This window comes from Lissotriton helveticus, chromosome 10, assembly GCF_964261635.1.
Source record: "Lissotriton helveticus chromosome 10, aLisHel1.1, whole genome shotgun sequence".
Classification (NCBI taxonomy): Eukaryota; Metazoa; Chordata; class Amphibia; order Caudata; family Salamandridae; genus Lissotriton; species Lissotriton helveticus.
In genome coordinates, this window is record NC_136071.1 from 16,840,919 (window position 1) to 16,865,034 (window position 24,116).

A 24,116-nucleotide genomic window follows, 5' to 3' on the forward strand; every position below is an offset into this window, starting at 1 on the left:
AGGGACCAACAGTCCGCGAAAACTCAGGTTCTACTGCCACCGTCCTTCAGTGACCTTTGAACCAGGAAGCTCATGGGCCAAGATGGAGAATGTGGGAGAGCAGGTGACCCACTCCTGAAACTGCCTCTTTTTAACCAGAGCTCAAGAGTTTGGATCTAAGACTTAAAGATTTTTTACCTCAACTTATAAACGATGACACCGGACAGTGTTTTTAGGGAATGTATATTTCATTTTCACATTCTAAATTGTACGCACACTGTACGCCTACATTGGGACCCACTACACCAGATTAGGCTAGTTTTATTTTGTTTATATCAAAACAGTGCAGCCTTGAGTGTTCACCATGACTTGAAAGATGAGATACCTGCTGGAGATCTAGAAACGAGAAGCGTATCGTATCACCATACGGAGCCCTGACACAGAAACCATATGGTAAGGTCTCCGCAGTGGGAACATTGGAGTAAACGTCCCTTTCTGGAAGCCCAAGTGGTCACAGCGGATGGTGCCTCTGGAACGGACACCTTTGACCAGCAGGAGGTGACCGCCACCATCTCTGGAGATGCTTCAGATCTGTTTCATGTGATTCAAAGTGTAAGACCTAAAATGAAAAAATATATATAAACCATTATATCTAAAAAACACAAAAGTGAATGTATTTTCCACAAAATGGGGTGATTCTGGGGGGAGGGGGGGTTGTCTTCTAAAATCTTGATTCCAAATAGGGGTAAAAGTCGCCCTTCTGTCCACTCCCTTGTTATGTTAGGTTATGTTATGTTATAAAATTTTAAAGGTGCACGATTACCAAAGGTGTCTTGGCGCTGTCAGAAGAGGCGCGTGAGTGTTGACTTCGATGTTAAATAGCCATGTCTTTATCTCCTTCCTGAATGATGTTAACCCCTCCCACGCTCATGACGAGCTCAGCTTGTCATGAGCCACCGTTCTCGTGTGCTCATGACAAGCTGAGGTCGTCACGGCCGTTAGAACGCTCGCATGCGGGGAAAATTCCCCTGCTGTGCTGAGCGTTCTAGAGAAACGGGTGTGGCTGTGACGAGCTGAGCTCGTCATGAGCACCGGGGCGCTGTGCACACCCCCCTGCCCCCAGCACAGCGGGGCAATCGGCCCTGCAGCGAAGGGGTTAATGAAGGAATGGCTCTGAGATGGGGTGGCAGGCTATTCCAGTGTTTGATTGTATTGAGGACTATACCTCTGCCGCCCCATTGCATCTTCTTAAATGTCGGAACAACTAAGAGATTGGCATTGGCCGATCTGAGTTCTCTGTTGGGCTTGTATCTCTTGAAAGTTGACCTGAGAAAGTCCGGCCCTGAGTTATGCAGTCCTTTGTGGGCCAAACAGAGGGCTCTAAATTTAGTCCGACTGCGCATGGGAAGCCAGCGAAGCTTGCTAAGACCCTGCGTGATGGAGTGCAATTTAGAAAGATTAAAAATCAGTCTTGGCGCGGCATTTTGGTCTAATTGTAGTCGACTCATATGTTTTTCTAAGACGGTGCGATAAAGTCTATTACAATAGCCCAGCCTGGGGAGTACAAGAAGGGATATTAATGTTTTTCAGTGACTGTCCGGAATGAAAGGAAGAATGTATCTTATCTTTTTTATGATATAATAAGCTGCGGATGTGACGGATGATATTTGCGTGCTCATATTAAGGTCGTCATCAATGATGATTCCCAAATTCTTCACTTTGGTGTCGGGGTGGGGATGTTGGGGCAGATAATCAGGCCACCAATCGGTGGAGCAGGCTGGGGAGGGGTTGCCGAACACCATAATCTCGGTTTTCCCGGCATTAAGCTTCAGGCAGTGCCCACTCGTCCAGCCACTGATTGCCTTGATGCAGTTACAGCATCTTAAGGGGCCTGACGAGTCATTATGAGCAGCTGCAATTATCAGCTGAGTGTCATCTGCATAAGATGTTACCTCCAGGTTGAAGCTTCTTATGAGCGGGCCGATTTCGCTACATAAACGTTAAAAAGCGGGGGGCTAAGAGACGACCCGCAAGGCAGTGAGAAAGGTGGGGAGTTAAATTCCCCTAACGCTACTGTTTGAGATCTGTCACTGAGAAAGTAGGAGAGACGCTCGAGTGTGATACACTTAACTCCGATTTACTTTAGACAGCCAATGAGAGTGGTTTGGTCAACAGTGTCGAAGGACGCAGATAGGTCCAGTAATATCATAACTGCTGAACCTCCGCCATCTACTGCCTTCCTCACTTCCTCCGTTGCCTTCACCAGGGCGGTTTCTGTACTTTGCCCTTCAGGTTGGACCTTGAAATTGAGGGATGTTTCTTTGCTGGTGTTGAGTCTGGCTGGGTTGAGTCTTTGGTGAACTATACCTGGTTATAAGCATTGCCTGTGAACCAGCTGTTAAGCCTCTGACCATCAGACTATCAGACGGTCCATACACTGAGAAATCTGGAAACTCGCTGACAGAGTTGTATCCATGTGCGGCACTGCACAGGATGTGATAATTTGTAGTCACAGCTTCTTTTACAAGTTTAGGTCAGTCTCGGGCACTGTTTGTACACAAACAGAACCAAGAACCTGTCTATAGAGGTCAGAGCAGGAGACTGGCACTGCTTATTTATGAAGAATGCTAGAACCTGCCTAGAGAGGATAAAGGTGGCGATGGGCCCTCCCTATGCCTGTACAGTTACATGCCCTCCCTCGTTGCAGCACTCGCACGCATGCACGTTCACACAAGAGCAGACATCAGCAGATACAGTGTGTGTGGTTCTGCCTCTGCAAATAGAAAATGGCTCTAAACCAAGGGTGGGCGGAGCTCGCGGAGTTGCACTACGCAGAATTCCGCAGAGTTGCATAAAAACTCCATGGGATTCCGCAGAGTTCAGCGAGCGGGCGGAGTTGCTCCACTTGCCCACCCTTATTTAATGGCTGCATGTAAGCAGTGTTAAAAGATATTTTAAGTTGACTTAGTCCACTCGATAAGCTAAATATGGCCTATGCATTTTAATTAATCCGTAGTGGATTCCTGAGTCTAGAAGAAATGTTAATTTCATTAAGGAAATCAAAGGGAAACAAAGAGGGCTCTCCCTCGAAGTATCGAGCGGTAGTATTGGGTAAATGGGGCAGTTGACGCACTGGTACGAGAATACCAACCCCTTCGGAACTCCAGCCACGTGCGCCGGACACTTACCGGCCTCCCTCCTCTCGCCGCTGCCGGGATCCGTCCGCACCAAGATTGAAAGAATGTGAGCGGCCAATGTGATGTGGTGCTGGTGCTTCCACTTTTGCTGCCATCTGGGCACGGGATAACCCCTCATCCGTTGTGGCACGGATGTACCAGTCAGTGCACTACGCAAAGCACCAGCTGCAGTGCACATCGCGTTGGCCCCTCACATTCTTCCAAGCGTGGCCTGGAAAGTGGCGCTGGTGGATTCCAGTAGCGTCAAGTGGAGGAAGGCGGTAAGTGTCCGGCGTGCTTAGCCAGGGTTCCGAGAGGTAGGTTGCTCTGCTAGCCATTGATGGCATCCTCTACACAGCTCTTCTCTGGCCTGGAACACTCTGGGTGTCCATGGTGTGCTTAAGACCCCAAAGCGCTACAGCAGGGTTACACAAGAGGTCTTGCTCTTGCTAGAGTTTGTCAGCCAGAGTCACTTGAGGTTCTTCAGTGAGAGAATGTAAGGTTGAGAGGAGAGGAGTTGGCCTAACGACTAGGGCGGTCGACCTCGAATCTGGATAACTGGGTCCGAGCTTCGGCAATGACGCTGAACATCCTGTGATTCTGGGCAAATCACTTAATCTCCCTGTGTGTAATAACTACAAAAAATGATTGTGTGTCCTCATGTAACGTAACTGGTGCTATGTAAAGTGCTCTGATACCCGATTCAGGTCAAGTTCGCGCTATACAAAACTCTGCTCGAGTGAGAGTACACAAGGGTACTGCTATCCCCGTAAGGGTGTACTTTTGAAGAAGTTCACGGCTGAGATGTTAGGACAGAGGGGCACATGCAGTGCTGGCATTGTATTGCCATCAAGGCTTGCCTTACAAAGGTAAGATTCAGAGAGTTTTATTACTTTGTTGTCAATTAGACTGGCCACTCTTAGGAGGATTTCTGCTCTGTTTTACCACCTTATGAATAGTGGTGGCCATTGGCATTGTCGTTGGGGGCGAGCAATGAATGTTTCTAAAAACTGTCAATTTTAATGTCTGTCTCTCTATGCAATGATATAATCTGATGTAAAAAGGCGAAATGCTTCCACATATTAAAGAAATATACTTTTTTGAATTTTGAAGAGAATGTATCATATTTTTACATTATGGTTGTTGCACAATATGCATGCCAAACGTTTTTGTGGCTCGGCTCTTGCTCGGTCTCCTAGAGCCGAACCACTCCCATGGCTCGGCTTTGGCTCAGCTTGTCCTATTAATTTGCCTGCACTCCTTCTTATATTTGCGACTTGGCCTTAGCACGTGTGACCATCAGTCACTTGATATAATGATTTGTAAAATGCGAGGACTAGAAAAATGGAGCCCTGTCCACATGCACCGATTTGACCACCCTACCATCAAAGCTTCTTAAATCAGAGGCCAAGAAAATTCCCTGCAGTGAAAATGCATTTACGTGAAGTGATCCAAGGACTGGGACTCCAGGCCTTTGTGTTGTACGTGACTGTAGGCATGAGTTCCCAAGGAGATCTACCAGGCCCAGGTTGAACTGGCGGGGGTACATCTTCAGTGGGGTGTTTGTGGTGTGACATCCCTCAGGTGTTAGTGGGCCCTGGGGGCCTGAGTCGAGTCTACTATGTCTGGGTCTGTTTTTCTTTTTGTTGTCATTTCAATAAGGGGTTTTAACTTATTTATTTTTTGGACCGGGATCTTAACCCCTTGCATGCAGGGCTGATTCCCCCGCTGTGCTATGGGGAGGGGGGCGCGCACAGCGCCCCCGTGCTCATGACGAGCTCAGCTCATCATGAGCCACGGTTGTCGTGTGCTCATGACGAGCTCAGCTCGTCCTTACCACACCCATTCCTGTAGAACGCTCGCACAGCAGGGGAATTAGCTCAGCGTGCGAGCGTTCCAACGGTCATGACGAGCTCAGCTCGTCATGAGCACACGAGCACTGTGGATCATGACGAGCTCAGCTCATCATGAGCCACGCTGGTCGTGTGCTCACCACACCTGTTCCTGTAGAACGCTCGAACAGCATGGGAATTAGCCCATCGTGCGAGCGTTCCAACGGTCAAGACAAGCTCAGCTCGTCATGAGCACACGAGCACCATGGCTCATGACGAGCTAAGCTCGTCATGAGCATCGAAGGTGTTAAATATAGGTATAGTGACAGCTTTACCAAAACTGGAGTAAACCTGCACCCAGGGTGGTACTCCTTGAACGGTGCAAATGTACTCATTTTTGACAAGGCAATAGTAGGCTCCGAATGCTGCACCAGTCTCAAGTTTCCAGGCGTACTACTGGCAACCGAACACCCAAACGTTGATGGGAGGAATGCTTGCACATAGTCTAATACCTGTAGCATTCCAATCCATCATTTTGTGGCCCAGTGGGCCACTTTAGGCAGAGTCCCACTTAATGTAAATCAGTACTGACTCCGCTCCTCATGGAAAGATCCCATTCCGATCCATGCCCATCTCACGCCTCCACCCTGCAGCCCACTGCTTTTTCAGATTTGAGATTCGCACCCACTGAGTCTCACTGACTAAGCTGATCTCTGCCTTCATGCGTGTTATTCCCTTGACAGCTCCTTGTCAGAGCATCGGCAGAGCTCTCGGTTCCCACTCAAACACTTTATGCAAGTCACTAAAAGCAAAGAGTCGTGTAGCGTGTGTCACTGGCGCCAGAACAATATCTCGCGACTCGATGTCTCACTTCGAGACAAAAGGACTGGCATTTCTTTTGTATCTGTCTTCGCTCCACTTAAAATGTTTTTTCTAATACATTGCGCTAGTAAGGTTATGATCCTTCTTTCACACCCGAAAAACGGTCTTTATAAACTAATAGGCTTGACCCTAACCTCCCCTTCGTTGTACATCGGGCCCTGATCTCTCCGTGCCTAAAAATGAATGTGTTTGTCTGTAATGCAACTGGTGCTCATGTAATGCCTTCCGATACCTTTGAGTCAAGTCTGTGCTATATAAAACTGTAAAAAAAATGTATGTAAATCCGTCTTTGTAAAGCGCAAACTACTCACCCTTACGGGTCTCAAGGCGCTGGGGGCCGTTGTGGAAATTAAGTGAGCTATTGCCCAGAGTCACAGGGTGCTGGGCTGAGCTGCCGCCGGGGATCGAACCTTGACCCTAAAGTCAGCTGCCCTAGCCGCTGCACCACACCTCTCCACCACCTAACACCATCCTGCAATTATTACTGCTTTACAGTTAGCGCAGTTTAACAATCTATACTAAGCCTGGACGGGACGGGTCTCGCAGAGTTCCATTACACGAAACTCCACGAAGTGCATAAAAATCTCTACGGAGCTCCGCAAGCGGCGGAGTGCGTTGGAAAAATGCTGTTCCCGGTGATTTTCAGTGCCAGGTGCTTGTCCGCACTGTTCAATCGTCGCGAACAACCCCAAGCACAGTGCAACCCGGCACTGCTTAACCCCTTGTGTGCTGGTGACGGAACCACTCCGTCACCAGCCATGGACGCGCTGTGCTGGTGGTGTGCTGGTGACGGAGTGGTTCTGTCACGGCGTGCTGCCCCGCCCCACCCACGCTGCCACGATTCCGCGCCTGTGCAGCGTGTTCTATTAAGCGGGCGTGGCCATGACGGAACCACGCCGTCACAAGCACAACGCACCCGCGGCTCGTGAAGGAGTGGTTCCGTCACGAGCATGGCAGCGCCGGGCAGCCCCCCTCCCCCCCAGCGCCACGGCGGAATTACCGCCCGGCCAAGGGGTTATTGTCTGCCAATGGAGTAGATTTTTACATGAGAGGCACCGTTCTCAACGTCAAATGACAGTTTAACGCAAGCAGTCGCTAGCATATGTAACCACTTACAATGAGAAATCTGACAAACGCTTTGAGAAATCTCGATGGGAGATTGATTTTCCACGCTTGCGCTCGCCAACTTGATGTTGATGATCACAAATGAGGAAAAATCTCACCGTATGGTGGATTTTCCTTGCTTGCGCTCGCCATCTTGACGCTGATGAACGTGAGCGAGGGCAAAAACGCCACTCCGCTATGAGTGGCAGAGTTTTTAATACCTCCGCAAGCTCCGCTTAAAGCAGAGTGCGGAAAACTCCACGAAACTCTGTGAGCGGAGCGGAGTTCACCACCCAGACTCAATCTATACATAGTTTGAAATGAAGCCCTGGTGGGAGGAAAACAAGCAGACTGTAAAAACGCAAGCACTCATGTGGAGTTTTCAAACACAAAAAAAGTAGCTTTTAAAACGGGAGCAGTGGATGGACACAAGTACTTGGTCCATGCTCTGCGGGAGGCCTAAACACAAGAAGAGGCATGACACATGCATGCCATGGACAAATGGGGATAAAGGATATGAGGGCAATGATGGAGTGAGCATATTGTAAGCCTAAAGGTGTGCTGAAGCCCACAGAGTGAACATAGCATGTCCCTTCGAGACAGCACATGAGCCTTCTAGTCGAGACCTAAAAACTGTAGAAAAAATGCGCAGAGCTTTAAACAATGCCTTAACATGAAGAAAAGCAAATAGATATTGATTTGCTGCACGATTTGTAAAAAGTGAAACCAGAAAAGCTGGATTAATCACGGCTTCCTCCCTTAAATTGAGTGATCTTAGGCAAATAATGTATTTCACCCACACTCTTTTTCTTCATTATCAGTGAGGCTCCCGTTTTCTGTTTTTACTGATTTTTACAGATAAATACAGACAGAAAAAATTTACTTTCTTATTTGTATTTATTTTTAAATGTGGATAAAAACGGAAATTGGGTTGCTTTTTGAGTAATTTTAAATACTGTTTGTCATGACTGCCAGGCCACTAGCTGTGCGGATTGATAGGTAAGGGGGTTAAAAAAGAAAGGAATTTTAGTAACGAGGCTTTAACATCAGTAGATATGCACAAGGTTGATACTGAAATCTGCCTATTTTCATATAAGTGCATTGATTTATCTTTTGCGGTTGTTCACAGCATTGAAACCTGGCAGGCACGTATCGTTAAATAAATGTGGAAATATACCAATTTCAGCTTCATTTTTCCACAAAACCCAAAATAAATATGGATAAATACAGACGGAAATGTAAAAAAAAAAATACCATATTGTAAAAACAGTTTCAATCGGGTCGGGGACAATCGATATTTGCCCGGCGGTATTGCCTCTGTGACCCTCTAGTTATTTAAATCAATGAAGAGGCAGGCGCTGGAGACTGGAAAGCAGGAAACAAGGTTTTTTATTCTCTCCGGAGGAGAACACAACGAAACGGACAGAAGGTATCGTTCTGAGGTGCTCTAACTGTATTTCTGAGGCCTGGCCTCTTATATCCACATTTATGACTTTATTGCAGATTACACATACATGTTTAAAGCTTTGATGTGCGGAAAAGACATTCTCGGAACTCCCCTTTGGGCCCGTTCCCACACACATTTACAGTTAAAGTCCCCACCCTAGTCACAACAGGTGATGAGCATCGCGCAGCTGGATAATCCGCCGATTCACGGAATGTGGGGAGTCTGATCGGATCTCATGGGGTGGGGGGGCTTTGATCAACCCGGGGATTCTTTGATGGGGGAAGCTTTCTATTGTACGGGGAGGGGCAAGGATGGTATCGGCAGAGCTGGGTGTCGGCTTGGGAACGGGGAGGACAAAACGGGCACACGGGGAAAAAGGGGTTTGCATCTAAGGGCCGGAGATCATGAAAGGAAAGCAGGGAGGTGTCGCGCTGGGAACAGGATGAGGGCCGGGGGCAGAGCAGCGCCGAAGAGGGGTTTATGACTCAAGGCAGGTGCAAGCAGGGGGTGGTCAGCGTGCAGGCTTGGTGAAGGCAAAGGGCTATGTCAGGGGCCAGCGGCATGCAAAAGGGGTTGTTCTGATCGGGGCATCTTAAAATGGCGGGCGCGCACGACAAAAGTGTGGCATCAGGGGAAGAGGCAAGATGGCGCAGATAATGTTCACCAAAACGCACTAATTTTCCACAGTCCTCCCTTTAACATATTCAAGACATCTTGCTGGTTCATTTTCTACTCGGGTCTATTGTGGTGGGCATGAGAAAGAAGACCGGTAGGAACCCTAGAAAAAGAGTTGTAAACAATACATTTTGAGGTTTCTAGTTTTTAGGAGGTGCACCTATTTGATAAACTTTGATAAATTTGTTCAGCAGGAAAGTCATAGGAATGAAATACAAAAACGGCGAGCAGCAAGTACATATCATAACGTGAACTGGCAGGTTAATACATATTTCAGATTCGGTTTGGAGCAGGATCAATACAATGGCGGCTGGGAGAGAAATGAGGCAAAAAACGGTGATTGAGGATGTCAAATGTTCGAAGTTTACGAGTTCTCATTGTTCTTTGTGGTCTTTCGTTGGCGCTGTTGAGCACCGGCGGTGGAGCTACAAGTCCAGCTCTGTTCTAAGTTCTGCGTTGCAGGGCACGACCCTTTCTTCGCGTTTCTGGTCGGAAAGGTCCTTTTCGCCCTGTGTCCTTTGAGGTGATTGTCAGAAAGTTCCGATGGAAGAAGAGCGTTCAAAACAGTCCATAGGGTAGGTCAGAGGAAAAAGGGGGATGGAGCAAGGCCAAATTAGGAACAAACTAGGGGAACGAGAGACTTCAAATAGGCGGGCGTGTGACGGAATTCAGAGAGCGGGGACTTGTCGATAGGCACTGGACGTCGAGCAGGGGCATCAGGTCGACCCTTTCTTTTCATGCTGTCGAAAACAGTGCCTCGTCCTGCAGCTCTTTTCAGTCGTGGTCTCGCCTTGGCTAATGTCGCAGGTGTCCCTTAGTCTGCAGTCGGGCCTCGTGCTCCCACATCCGGTCCTTCTCTCCTCCAACGGCAGTACCCTTAAACAAGTTTGAAAAGACAGTCTTTTAGAAAATTTGCGGATGAAGATAATCAAAAAAAGTCTATTTTTCTCCCAGCTCCAGGTAAAGAATGAAAAAGTCCGTTACATTTAATGTTCACAACCGGCATATGAATGATCGGTGGCGGACCTGTTGGATTTACTATGACTTTCCTTCATAATCATTTATTACAGGCATGACAGTTCATCTGATGGTAACCCACCTTCGGGAGACAAATCTGGCAAAGAGATGCCGTTCTCTAGAGTTTCACATTTACAAAAGGGTACAGTGAGTCGTCAACATGGTACTACACAGATATTTTGCTGAGGGACGAACATGGCTAAACATTTCCTTTCTATCGGTGCATCCTGTTTTTCAACTACTGCGGGGTTCATTTTGATGATTTCTTTACCTTGGTCTAGTCTGTTAACCTTGTAAAACATTATTCTGGGTCCTACGTAACCTTTTACAGCCCGGTTACTTAACTAGGAAGGACAGGGGTTTTATGGGAAACAACCAGGGACATAGACAGGGGAGGTAACGGGGGTGATCGTTTTTCTGGTTTGGGTATTGCGACGTTTCGGGGAGGGGAGGGTCGCGTATTCTGAGGTCCTTGTTTTATACTATAGGAGCCGTTGACATGTAGTTCCCTCATTTCGGGCCAGATTAGGGAACCTCTGTCGTCTTACCTGTCCTTTCCCTTACGGCTCAACCTGGGTTCATTGACTTCTAGCGGAAAAGGAGAGGTAATGACGCGGCCTCAGGGTGATTGTATTTAAAGACAAATGTTTGTGCAAATACTGACGGTATTTGAAGCCAATTAGGTGGTGTGCTAGGGGTGGCAATCTGCCAATTTCGGGGCTAACCACTCGGAAGAGTGGTAGTGCAAAAAAAAAAAATAGAGAGAGAGAGTGAGAGAGAGAGAGAGAGAGAGAGAGAGAGAGAGAGAGAGAGAGAGAGAGAGAGAGTGCAACGGCAGGCTAAATAGTACACGTGCAACAGAGAGGGCGGCAGTGCATTCAAGAAAGGCTATTTAGTGCATTACACAGTAAAGGGTATTCACGAGTCCGCGTTAGAATCTTGTAATCACGCAGTTTGAGCATTAGACAGGGTAGAGGGGACGTGCTTTGAGAAAAGGAAAGAAGAAAAAGGAGGTACCATTTTGTCACACTTTCTCGCATTCTCGGTCCTTTGACCAGTTGGGTCAACGCCTCAGTCACACACACACACACATTCCCTCACAGTTTCGCATCATACGTAACGTGGGTTCATTCGTCCGGTCTGGTTTAAGGGTGATCACTTTTTATCAGGTTGTGCTAATTTTTCGGGTTTGTTCGATACGTGAGTAGTTTGCAGGCGTGCTTAGACACCACCCTGCGGCGCTAGTCCGTTTCGTGTATTTAGACATGGCAAGGTCTCAGATCTTCGCCACACCTCGGCTGTAATTTCTGACGTAACCTACAGAGGGAGGAAAAGAGGGGGGGGGTGGGGGAGACAGCATTCGCGCGCATTCAAATACATGGATTCATAAGTCTTTTACTTACCTCTTACTCGTCTTTCCTCCTTGGGGCAGGGTCCCCGGGGATATAGTTTTCGGAGTCGGGGGGGGGGGTAGTGTGTTCATGTAAGGCGTGTGCGGGGAAACATAAAAAGGAAACCAGAGGGGCCTAGTGCGAGGTATCTAGTCAAAGGATATATCTCACTATCGGGATCCTTAAACCTCTTTCAACGCCGTGGCGTTCTAAAGTTCTTCGGTTCTTGGGTCCCTGCTACTTTGGAACGTTGTACTTTACAATATTTACATTATTTCATTTCACCCTCCTTTTACATTCCCTCATTTACACCATCCGTTTTACCCATCCTTGGAAGTCACGGTCTTCCTCTACGCGAGAGTTCATGAGTCAGTCGCGTACTTTTAAGTCGGAGTGTCGTGTTGTCGATCCGATCCGTCCTCCAGGGCTGGGCAACCATCTTCCTTTAACCTTAAAGAGAGAGCAGAGTAGGGTGCACAGAAAAAGAACTTTCCTACCCATCCCATATTGTTTTAAAATAAAGCATGCAATACCCGTCCATAGTTTCAAAGACTTTATTTTGCAAATTCATTTCAGCATATGGATTAGGAGGGTGTGGTCGTATTTGGTCGGTCGTGGCAATGGCTAAAGTGCGTACAGTGGGGGGGGGGGTGTCGTTTGCAACAGTAAAAACATCGGAAAGTTTTACTCATTCATTTGTAAGAGACTAAAACGTCTATTAATTGGCTGGGGGTTCGGGGGCATATATTTTCATAATTTAGAAACATAATCATAACAGTTGTAATCAGATTTCCTATACGCATACCGTACGTATGCATCGTAAATGAGGTTTACATCAGTTATAAAAATATAATACATTGTATATTCGTAGTCAACATTTGTAACGGGGATCTTTTCATACTGTTCGTCGAGTGAGCTCTCCTTGTCTTTTCTAGCCAAGTGTACAAAGGATCGCAAAAATCTCAGAACATCAAGTTTATATTAGTGCGAAGGAACACCACGAGGTGTTCGTAAGTTCCGATTGATACCAGCGCCATTTTGGGCGGGGCCGGCACAGTCCGGAAGCAGCATCAGGGGGAAATGTTTCCATTACTGGCAGTTTGGACCAGAGTCCTTTTCGGCAGTTCTAGAATTCGCGCTAACAGAAGGTGTGGCAATGTCATGTTTGTTTCGTTGGCGATCGAAGCAGCCGTCTCTTACCGGAAACCTGCAAAGGCCGAAGGCTCCGCCGGGGACCTTTGTATGATCTTCAAGGCTGCGGAGATGCTGTCGGAGATGGGGGCTCGTGCTCCATGGGACAAATGTTCGAGTTGTATGGCTGGCCAAAGTTACTCTAGTGGCCGGGGCCCGCCTTCCAGCGGATCCAGACGCCATTTTGAGGCCCTACAGGGGCCACTCTCGTCGAGTTTGCAAGAATGGAAGAGACCCTTCGGAGTGAAAGGAAGAGGTCCCTGTTTTGTGAGAGCGGGACGTTCAGCTGGGGTGCGGCTGTGATGCCCCCACCTGGGGGCGAGGGAGACTCGTTCACATCGTCTCCTTCTCCCGGTGCACTCCATGCCGCTGCTTTTCATCGCCCCGCATGAAGGCCTCTCCACATCCGGTGTTCCCCAATTGCCACCATTGTACGTTCGGTGCTGCGCAAATACTGGGGTGTCACCATGGTGTGTCCGGTGCTGTGGAAGAATGGGCACCATCGCCTGACTGGGGGTGTTCGGCGCCGGGCTGGGGGCTGGGAAACCTCCTACCGGTGGAGGTGGGGGAGGCTCGTCCGCGTCGCCTCTCCCTCCCAGCCCAACTTGGACAAATTGTTGTGGAGGTACGTGCAGGACATCCCGCCGTCCAGGACTGCTGCGGCTGTGACGGAAGAGAAAAGGAAGAGGCGCCTCGCTCTCCTCTTGACATGTGGCGGGACTACCTTAGTCTTTCCAGGCCCGTTGCGGCCGGCCAAGGAGACATGTGGCGGGACTACCTGCAAATGCCCAGGCTGCGGGCTCCTGCCTCTCCTCCGGCTCCCCCATACGTTAAGATTTCCTGACCAAGAGTTGGCGGCGGGGCTCGCCTTATATGGGTTGCCGTTGGTTGGGCGTAGCCGTAACCCTGCCCTACTTTGGAAGGTTCCAGAATGGGGGGGGGGAATGTTCTGTTTGACTTTCATTTTCTACAGTTTATCGTTATTATTCCTTGTTTGTTGTGTTAAATTAAAAGTTCAAGTTTATTAATGGTCTACGGATTTTGTTTTATCATTTCTTTCTTTCCAGGTTGCTTTTATGCTAAGTTTCTGCTAACAGGGGTCGAGTAACACGGAAACACGTGTAGAGGGATGACGCAGATTTGTACATTACATACACACGAACTCAGACGGGGGACAGTACAAGTACGACATACAAAGACCCAAGACAAATATAAAAACAGTTATTGGTCATAATTATCTCTTTCCGTCTGTGTATTTTAAACGAGGCTGGGTTCCCGTCTTGACATTGCCCGACCTAGGAGAACTTGATCATGCCGCTGAGATTTTCCTGGCGAAATCTGTGCCATCGGGCATAATCAAACGTGGTAGTTCTGTCTGGTCTGTCTATGTAAGTCGGGTTCTTCTCTGTCTCGCGCCTTTTCTCGTACTGTCGGTCTGTCGTTCTTGTCGGCCCTTTGCCTTTACTCACGCTCAGTAGAGTCGGGCATTGGGCTTTCCAGTGTCCGACATACCTACAAAAAGCGCATTGGTCTGACCCTAAGTCTGGTCGTCCTTTGTATAGTGTCGGGGGGTAAGTTGTGGGTAGCGGTGTCCTGGGGTTGTCCTGTCGGTATATTTCCCTACTTGGTTTATCCTCGTCTTTTCTCTGTCGTTTCGTAGCCTCTCTGCGCCACATACCGAGACTGTCGAGCATAATTGGCGTCGTCTTATTATTTCGAAGGGCTATTTCTAACGTTTCTATTTTATCAAGGTCGAAGGATCCTGCCAGTGGCCACTGTTTGTCTTGGCTATCTTCGGTATACCTGTGCCATAATTTATTATAAGCTATGGTGACTAACCCATAGTTTATGAACATGTCCTTATTAGGGGTGCCTTCCAGTGGAGCTATATGGTCCACCTCTAACACCCGGTCCGGGCAAAACAGGCTATTTATCAATGGGGAGAAGACAGACATGACGGCTCGTAACGAGGGACTAAAAAGTCAGCACTGCCTATCTTATCACTAGGTGCAAAGACTAGACAGAATATTTCTATTCTACGTTGTTTGCAGGTAGTGAATACCTCATGGACCCAAAAAAACCAAAAGACCAACAAAATAACAATGGGGAGAATGAGTAGGACCGCAAAGATCTGCGTTACCTACCCTTTTCACTATCTGCAAAAAGGATGGTCTCTTCCCTGCTTGCAGACAGATTATCTCCAGGAAACAATAGTTTGTGAACAACAGTTCAGTTTCAAGCAATTATTGAGTGGGGGAGAAAAAGAACAAGCACGGCTGCTACCCTACTTATCCTCCACTGCTTGCAAAGGGAGAGAGAGCCTGTTGCTTCTCCGTTTGCAGACAGTGAATCTCTAAATAAAAATAAACAAGGCAATACTAGTATTTTTGAACAATCAAGCGATCAAAACAAATTCTTTCGCAACTTGTCGTGGCAACACGACCTTACCCGGACCATGTGGACAGTTTCTTGTCTTCCGAATCCAGCGCCCGATCGTCCTCTTTTTTCTCGTATTTCTCACGGCACTCCTGATGGTTCCCAGTCAGGACCGTAGATCACTCGAGAGAGGTCTGTTCGGAACTAGTGAAGTTCGGATGATCGGCTGCCAGACGAGGGTCTATTGGGCAAGAGCTCTCCCGATCGTTGCAGTCGTTCACTCTGTCGTCGGGACCTCTCCCACTGGATCCACGAGTCGCTGATGGGCCCCACGCTTGGGACGCCAATTGTAAAAACAGTTTCAATCGGGTCGGGGACAATCGATATTTGCCCGGCGGTATTGCCTCTGTGACCCTCTAGTTATTTAAATCAATGAAGAGGCAGGCGCTGGAGACTGGAAAGCAGGAAACAAGGTTTTTTATTCTCTCCGGAGGAGAACACAACGAAACGGACAGAAGGTATCGTTCTGAGGTGCTCTAACTGTATTTCTGAGGCCTGGCCTCTTATATCCACATTTATGACTTTATTGCAGATTACACATACATGTTTAAAGCTTTGATGTGCGGAAAAGACATTCTCGGAACTCCCCTTTGGGCCCGTTCCCACACACATTTACAGTTAAAGTCCCCACCCTAGTCACAACAGGTGATGAGCATCGCGCAGCTGGATAATCCGCCGATTCACGGAATGTGGGGAGTCTGATCGGATCTCATGGGGTGGGGGGGCTTTGATCAACCCGGGGATTCTTTGATGGGGGAAGCTTTCTATTGTACGGGGAGGGGCAAGGATGGTATCGGCAGAGCTGGGTGTCGGCTTGGGAACGGGGAGGACAAAACGGGCACACGGGGAAAAAGGGGTTTGCATCTAAGGGCCGGAGATCATGAAAGGAAAGCAGGGAGGTGTCGCGCTGGGAACAGGATGAGGGCCGGGGGCAGAGCAGCGCCGAAGAGGGGTTTATGACTCAAGGCAGGTGCAAGCAGGGGGTGGTCAGCGTGCAGGCTTAGTGAAGGCAAAGGGCTATGTCAGGGGCCAGCGGCATGCAAAAGGGGTTGTTCTGATCGGGGCATCTTAAAATGGCGGGCGCGCACGACAAAAGTGTGGCATCAGGGGAAGAGGCAAGATGGCGCAGATAATGTTCACCAAAACGCACTAATTTTCCACAATAAAGCCTGGAGCCCTAATTATGAGGTATGAAAGCACTTCTGGGTTCAGATAGCAGTTACACAAAAACCGATGTGTTTGACTTAATAGTCTGTAATGTTGCTGTATAATAACCTGGGCCACTTATAGGGTTTCCATGACACTTGTCTTGCCTTATAGTCTTAGTTCACTAATTGTTCACGTTTAAACACCAGCACTTTTAAGTTCAGTGTTAACACATACACTTTTTTGAGTTTTGAAGCTATTTCATCATATTTTACGTGTTGTTTGATTTACGTATCAAACACTTTCAGGTCTCGGCTCGTGCACGGAGTCTTAAGATCCGTGCCAGGCCCTTGGCACGGACGTGGCTCGGCTCGCCCTGCTCATTTTTGGGGCTCACCCACCTTTAGCTTCAAGGGCCTCTGTTTGGGATCCTCAAAGATGGCGTCCAGCTCCAGCCGGTACAAGGAGGCAGAGGGCGAGGCACAGTTTTCTCTTCTCATTCTAACAAATGAAGTAACTTTGGCGCATCTGGGTGGTACACGCATTATCAGCCTCAGAAAGATGAAAGGCTGAGCCACTTGTGCTGGGGCTGGACTCTGCGATCTGCAGACTGCTGCCACACCTCTGGCAGCTTACACATTAACCACATGAGCTATTTAACGGCCTGGCCAGCGACTACAACCGTAGTAATGCCTCAAGTCACACCCCCTGCCGCCATTGGCAGCAGGCACTCGACTCACCCAGCTACCTTGCCAGGATGAGCGCGTCCCCGGATCTCCCCGCTATTCTCGGCTCTTCGGTCTCACGACTTCAGTCTGCAGACTCCTGCACCGTTGCCTGGAAACAGGTGGCACCCTCCCTGGCACACTGTGCACGTGTGGGGTGGGGTGGAGGCACGTGCTGACAGGAGAAGTGCTGTGTGGGTTTGTGTGAATCGTGCAGTCACGGTGTGGGCTTTCGGGCCGCCCCTGCACTACACTAGAGCATGGGAAGCCTCTGAGTAGACCCTACACCCACTGCCTATCAGCCAATGAGAGCTCACTGTGCATTCTAATACCTAAATAAGAGGGGCAGTCGAGAGCGGATGTGACGTCATCGGCCCGCAAAGAAAGAGCAACATTCCTCCAAATGTTCCAGGAGGCTTGGTTACTCTTCCAACCCCAGTTCTGGAATATTGTGTGTAAAGTCATAGATACCCCAAGTATTGTAGGAATGGCTGAAAAGTAATAATTGTGTTTGGTAGAAAGTGCTGTCCTGAGGGCGCAGCTCAGGGCATAAAACTAGGAACACCGCAAAGAGATGTGTTGGGAGCCAGGCTGAGCATCTGGGACACTGCGGACCAGACCACTATGAGGCAGTCCAGGGCAGTGAAGTCAGGCACAATGTGGTGGCACTGTGGTGTGGTGCATTGTTGGTTCTGCAGCAGTGCTTAATTTGTAAACAAAAGAATAAGTGCTGGGGCTCTTGTCAGGAGGCCAGTGCAGCTTGTCCCACTCATTGCCCTGGCCAGCACTGTCAATGACAGTACCAACACAACTACTAACAGTGGCAGTTGGCATTTAAAGGTGGGGGCGGGTTGCATGGTGTGGAGGAGGGAATGAAATAATAAAAAATAAAAAATCACACTTACCTGTCTGCCGCTTCCACCCGCAGTCGCCTTCTCTCGGTCCTCTATCCCGCTTCCAGGGCAGGAAGCAGGATGCACGCGGCTCCCAGCCTCCCGATAGCCAATCACAACGCTGCAATGCCGTGGGATGGCGCTCAGCCTGAGAATGGGAGGCCGGGCATGTTCTACATGCAGGTTGAATGCAGCAAACATGCAAAGTGCGCATGAATGTTTGGCCGGCCCCAGAGAGCCGGCCAGCTATCATGCACACTTCAGGGAGTACAAACCACTCCTCCCCTCCCCCGCTCTGTCAGCAGAGCCCCCCTGTCACTGCCTGCCGCAACAAGGAAAAAATAAAATGATAATAACTTAGAGTTGTTATATTTGTATTTTTTCTATAGTGACACTTCTTAAAAGCAGTGGGGCGACGCTCCTTCGCCTTAGTGGAGGAGCCACAGCTGACTACTAACCATAACACTCGTACAAGTGTGACAAACAATTCGGACTATTCCAATACCCCAAAGCTATAGTCATTTCTAATGGACATGGAATTAATAAATAACGGTTGTTGTGGTCACCTCTAAATTAGCTAGACAGTGCCACCTTGTGGGAGGCTGTCACAAGCGCAGGTGTTGACAATTAAGTACCGGTGCTGAGCACCGCAAACCACCGGCTCAACTTAAGCACTGGGGGCAGATTTTCAAGCCCTTTGCAATACTTTTGCACTGCCGGTGCATCACTTTTTGTGATGCAGCGGTGGCGTAAATAATGTGTCACATTGCTGCCCATTTACAACGTGACGCATCTAAGGAAATGCGTCACGTTGTATAGCCCTGTGTCACATAATACCTGCGTCAGGTATAATGTGTGCAGGGTGGGCGGTCCCATGCAGGAAAGCCTTGTAGAAACGACACAGTGAAATCTACAAGATTTCACTGCGCCACTTCTAGGACGCCACTGTGTCAAAGCCATACGCCTACTTGAAGCAGACGTAAGGAGAGACACAGTACAATAAGTATAGGCCTCCCCATGCATTGCTGGAGTTGCCTTTTGTTTGCGACACGACTCCAGCAATGCATGACTTTTGTGCCAACAGATGCGTCGGAATTTCTGACGCATCTGTCAAACCTTTCGCCATGGTGCACCGTATTGTAAATATGGTGCATCCATGGTGGCGCAAGAGTATAGCAGGCTGGCGTAGGGAAAATGACGCATCTCTACAGATGCGTCAGTTTCTTATAAATCTGCCTGTGGATCTTTAGTGTGATGTGATGACGTATTCAGTGGCGGATGCTATTTACCAGGGGTGGCGGGGGTAGGAAAATGGGGGGAGGTAAATGAAAATAACACTTACCTTCCGGCCGGCCACCCAGCTGGCTGCTGCCTCTCAGTCTGATCGCCGCCTCCATAGCAGGAACCAGGAAACGCCCAGGCTCCTGACTCACCTAGCCAATCACAACTCTGCAGTGCAGCGTTGTGATTGGTCTGAGCGCCGTGGTTCGCGCTGAGATGGGGAATGGGGGCCTGGGCAAACAGTTATGCGCACTTTAGAGGAGATCAACCACTTCTCCTCCCACTCTAGCAGTCCAGCCCCGCACCGCACGGCCACAGCAGGAAACGCAAACTTAAATGATGATAGCGCTGGTTATGCATCAGGTGCTCTGATGCATAGTGACGCACACGCGTATCTACAGAATGATGCGACTGGCACCCGCGGCCTCATCATCGCACCTTTTTTATTGGCCGCTGCTGCACAGTAGCTGCAAAAAGCATTGGCATAGTGTGCAGGTTCACAAAGCGAGACTTACTGGCTTTGCAAAGGCTTGTTTGTTCATGGTATTTTCTCTGCGATGCTCCTTGTGGCCCAGCTCGGTTACTCACGTCCTTTAGTACATTAGGCAGTACAAACATCTCCCCAAAAGGCACATAGATGATTCCTAGCATCCTTCAGCTCCCTTGTTTCATGAGGTCAACAGTGCACCGCAAACTTTTTCAAAGCCTTCAGCTATGTAGAATCCTTATTTTATTTTTCTCAGTTACCATCAGCAGTGACTTTGCTGCTTGAAATAGTTGACAGTACCCCCTTTTCATCTTTACAACACCTGAAACATATTCCTGATCCCACTTCAAAAAATAAATCTGCCCCCTCACCTGTGATGTCCTGTTCCCCCAGTAGATATCTTTTATGACTGATACTAAAACACAAATTAAATAAAGAAATAAAAGACACCTACCTGTACTGTGGCGTCTCCAGGCGTGCGCATGTGCAGTTCTCTCAAGACGTACGTCGAACAAAGGGGTTTGCGGGAGAGAGGCCACGGCGAGGAGGAGAGCAGCCCGGAGAAGCCACAGTACAGGTAAGTGCCTTTTTCCTTTTTAACCCGTTAACTGCGGCGTAAATTCCGCCGCGGTGTGGGTGATTTATTGCGCGGGCAGGGCCACATCGGCCAATGGACGTGCGCAGCACCACTGAGGTAGTGCTCACGATGGCCATTGGCCGACGAACACACGCGAGGGGTTACATTTGTGTTTTAATATTTTTTGTTAGGGGGTGGAGGCGTGGAGCCTTTTTTTTTGTCAGGGGGGTCTAGCTTACTCCGCTCTGCTGCACTGTGGAGTCGGAGTTTTGCCTAAACTTTGCGTTCTCAGCAGAGCGCAGAGTAGGCAAAACTCCGCGCACTCTACTGGCAGAGCGGAGTTCTCTGCCCGCCCTTTCTCATTAGTATCAGTTTAACACACAAATATGGCAATGAGAAAAAGAAATGGGATGTACGTTGTTACAACGCATGCTTTTACCACGCATGCTGTTACAACGCAAGTTTTACCACGCAAGCCATTACAACGCATTGCTTTGGGGGGTGCTGGATAGTGAATAGTTTAATTTACTATTCCAAATCCAGTCCCCGTGGATAGTAGGGAAGGTGTTGGATAGTATATTAAAACTATTCCCTATCCTAGAGCGCCCCCAGTGCAATGCGTTGTAATGGTTTTCGTGGTAAAGCCTGCGTTGTAACAGCACTGCGTGGTAAAAGTTGCGTTGAAAAGGATGTTCCCCAAAGAAATGTGACCAGTCAAGATTTGCAAATGGCCTTCCACTGCATGTGAATACATGTTACTGTGATTTCAGTAAGTTTTGAACAGTTTGAGCTAGAAACAATTTTGTGTGTGAAAATCTGCAAATTATGCAGCAGATGGTAGATTATGTGGCAAATGCAACAGATCTATTATGCAAAAAAGCTGCGGCTCACAATTGCATAATTCCAATAACCCTAATTATAATTATGGACCATCCTATATCGCACACTCTAGAGATTGAACCTAGAATGTACCGACTCCCAGTCCATTGCCAATGCGTGGGACCCCCACGACTGACCATCAGCGCTCCACGTCCTTCAAAGGGCTTGAGGCAAACAGTATCACTTCCTCTTGAACTCATTGCCTCTGACTCAAAGCTGCCCCAACGCAGTGACCATTGGCATCAGTGCGGACAATTAGATGAAGAGGCTGATTAGGTCTTGGTGGACGGGTTATTCGGTAACAACGATGACGGATATCCCCTCCGCTGAAATATAAATCCCATTTTATCCTGTGGGATTTATTTTTTGACAGGCAGGTTATCCGTCACTGTTATGATGTAGTAACCCGTCCACCAAGATCTACATCGGGGACTAACTTTGGACAGTCACTTAGCGGTCACTTAGCTATGAGTTCCCTAGTTTTGTTGTGATTACATCACTTATGTCAACATTTGTATTCTCCCTTTTTTGCACTGTTAGTCTTATATTAACCCGTTGCGTGCGCGCATCGGCCAACGGCTGTCGCGAGTACTACCTCTGTAGTCCCGCGCCCGTCCGTTGGCCGACACAACCGCGCCCACTCAATAAAACTCGTAGCGGAATTTGCGCAGCGGTTAACGTGTTAAAATTGTATGTGGGCGAGATAAAATGTTAATTACCAGTGCCTTCCTACCACAAGATTAAGAACTGGAGGACAGAGCAACAAAGCACACCTCTCTTTCCCATCAACGTGCTTTGGTTCTTCAATAAGGCCCCTGCGGGGTCAGGCGTCTTCCCCAGGAATACAGGAATCGCACGTCAAGTATTGTGAAATAGTCCCTTCTTCATGTGACATGGTTATCAGTTTCAAAAAGAGGATGAGGAGGGCAATGTGTGGAATAAAAAGCCTTTTAGGGGCTCACTGATGCCCCGGTCCTTAAACCAACAAAGAAGAGATTGGCACGGAAGCTGTAATATTAAAGAGAATAATTTATTAACCTCACATGAAGGAGACTACGTCAATACGGTACCCTCAGGCCACAAAGAGGCGGTACAAGTATACACTTGAATAGCGATTACACATATATGGACAACTGGAAACTATTTAGTCAACAGAGTGGGAGAAGTATCAAAAACCCTTACATCAGTTGGAATAGACTGACCGTTATGTACTAAGACAGATGCATTCTGGCAGCTACAGGCCTTTCTGAGCATACATTGCTCTGGCTCAATGCTGAAGGGGTTAACTGTAACTGATGACTCAAGTAGAATACAAGGACAGGCAACAGTGAAGAGGGAGAAGCACATGGCGAGCACATGGCTAACTAAAATGGCTGCCACAAACAAAATGGCTTCAGCTTATGCTGACAGCGCCTTCAGCTAGTTTCCACAAATGGGGCAAGTTTCCTTAGGCTTCGCTCCTTGAAGAGGTCTCACAGTGTGCTATTGGCGAGGCTGTCAGAACGTGCAGCGTGCGTCACAGGACGAGTCGCTGTAATCGTAGCGTGCGCTATAAGACAGGCCATGTCCACGCGGTCTTGCCACACTCGCAGCTGACTGGGTGTGGGAAGTGGGAATGCATAGGCCTTGAGATTGTGTACCACATGTCCAACACCTCATCATCTCCGCCTCGCCTCCTCTACCGCTAGGGGTGTGGTTGTGAGGCAGCGATGACCAGGTCACATAATTCAGAGCAGCCCAGTCTGTGTTGCATCCTGCCTGGAAAATCAGAGTAGAAAGATGCTGAGGAGAGAAGCCCCTAACTCACCTAGGACCGCCTAACTTGCTGCAAGTGTCGCCGACTGCCACCTTATTTATAGTTGAGGTGTGAACTTTTCCATAAAAAGGTGTCTTTTGGATTGTTTCACTTTAGCACCTGAGATTGAATCACTGCACTGAGAGACCTTTATTATAATTAGTGAATCACACCATTTCCACCACGACAGTTATATTAATGACTCGAGAGCAGTGGTTAATTTGTGAAAATTAAGTGCCGGGGCTCTCGTCAGGAGGCAGCTTGCACCAGCCCATTTCTCCTGTTAACGCCGCCTAAAAAAGATCCACCTACTAAGCATGAAAGTGGGGAGAGGATGTGGTTAATGGCCTGAGCTGCCGACTTCAGAGCTGGGAAACCATTTTCGAGTCTCGGCTTCGGTTCAACATCCTGTGATTCTGGACAAACACTTAATCTCCCCCTAAATGAATGTGCCCTTAGCTGGAGCTCATGAAAATCGCTTGTGATGATGTGATGATGATTAAGTGCCGGTGCTAAGCACTGGAAACCACTGGCTCAAATTAAGCACTGCTTAAGAGGGATATCAGTTGTCATGTTTCTCCTGTGGAGAAACATTAGCGCCTATGAAACCATATAGAAGAGATATTGTTGTACATGTAAATTATTTGAAGGTTCTCTCAGATGCGACGATCATGGAAAAGAAGGCACAGGGGAAAAAAAGTAATTGCCTAGTGTCACACTGTTTGGTCAAGCTTGGAAGCCAGGATTGAAAACAAGTTTCCTGATTAGACCTTGTGCAGTTGCAATCCTGAATGGGCAAAACATTATTTCTCCTTATGCCCTAATGAAAAACTTATTAGTGAATTTATTAATTAATTGTGCTAGGTGTACCAATATTTCCGAAAGAAATGTCCTGGTTCTGGAAGTGAGGATCGGATGACCTACGGGGTAAGTCATTCGTCTTGTGCCACAAATTCCAGGCCTTTATCGCTTTTATTGACGAAGCAACCTTTTGGTCTATTACACCATATACGAGAGAGCTTGTTTCACATTGCGGTTCCTGAACTGAATTATATCAAGGTGCTCTCAAATGTGATAATCACTGAAAAGAAGGCAGAGGCAAGAACAGTTATTACCCAGAGCCACATAGTTCAGCCAAGTCTCTGGGTCAGGACTCCCAACTAGCATTTAGCCCGGATCCAAATAGTGGCGTAAAAGTTTGTG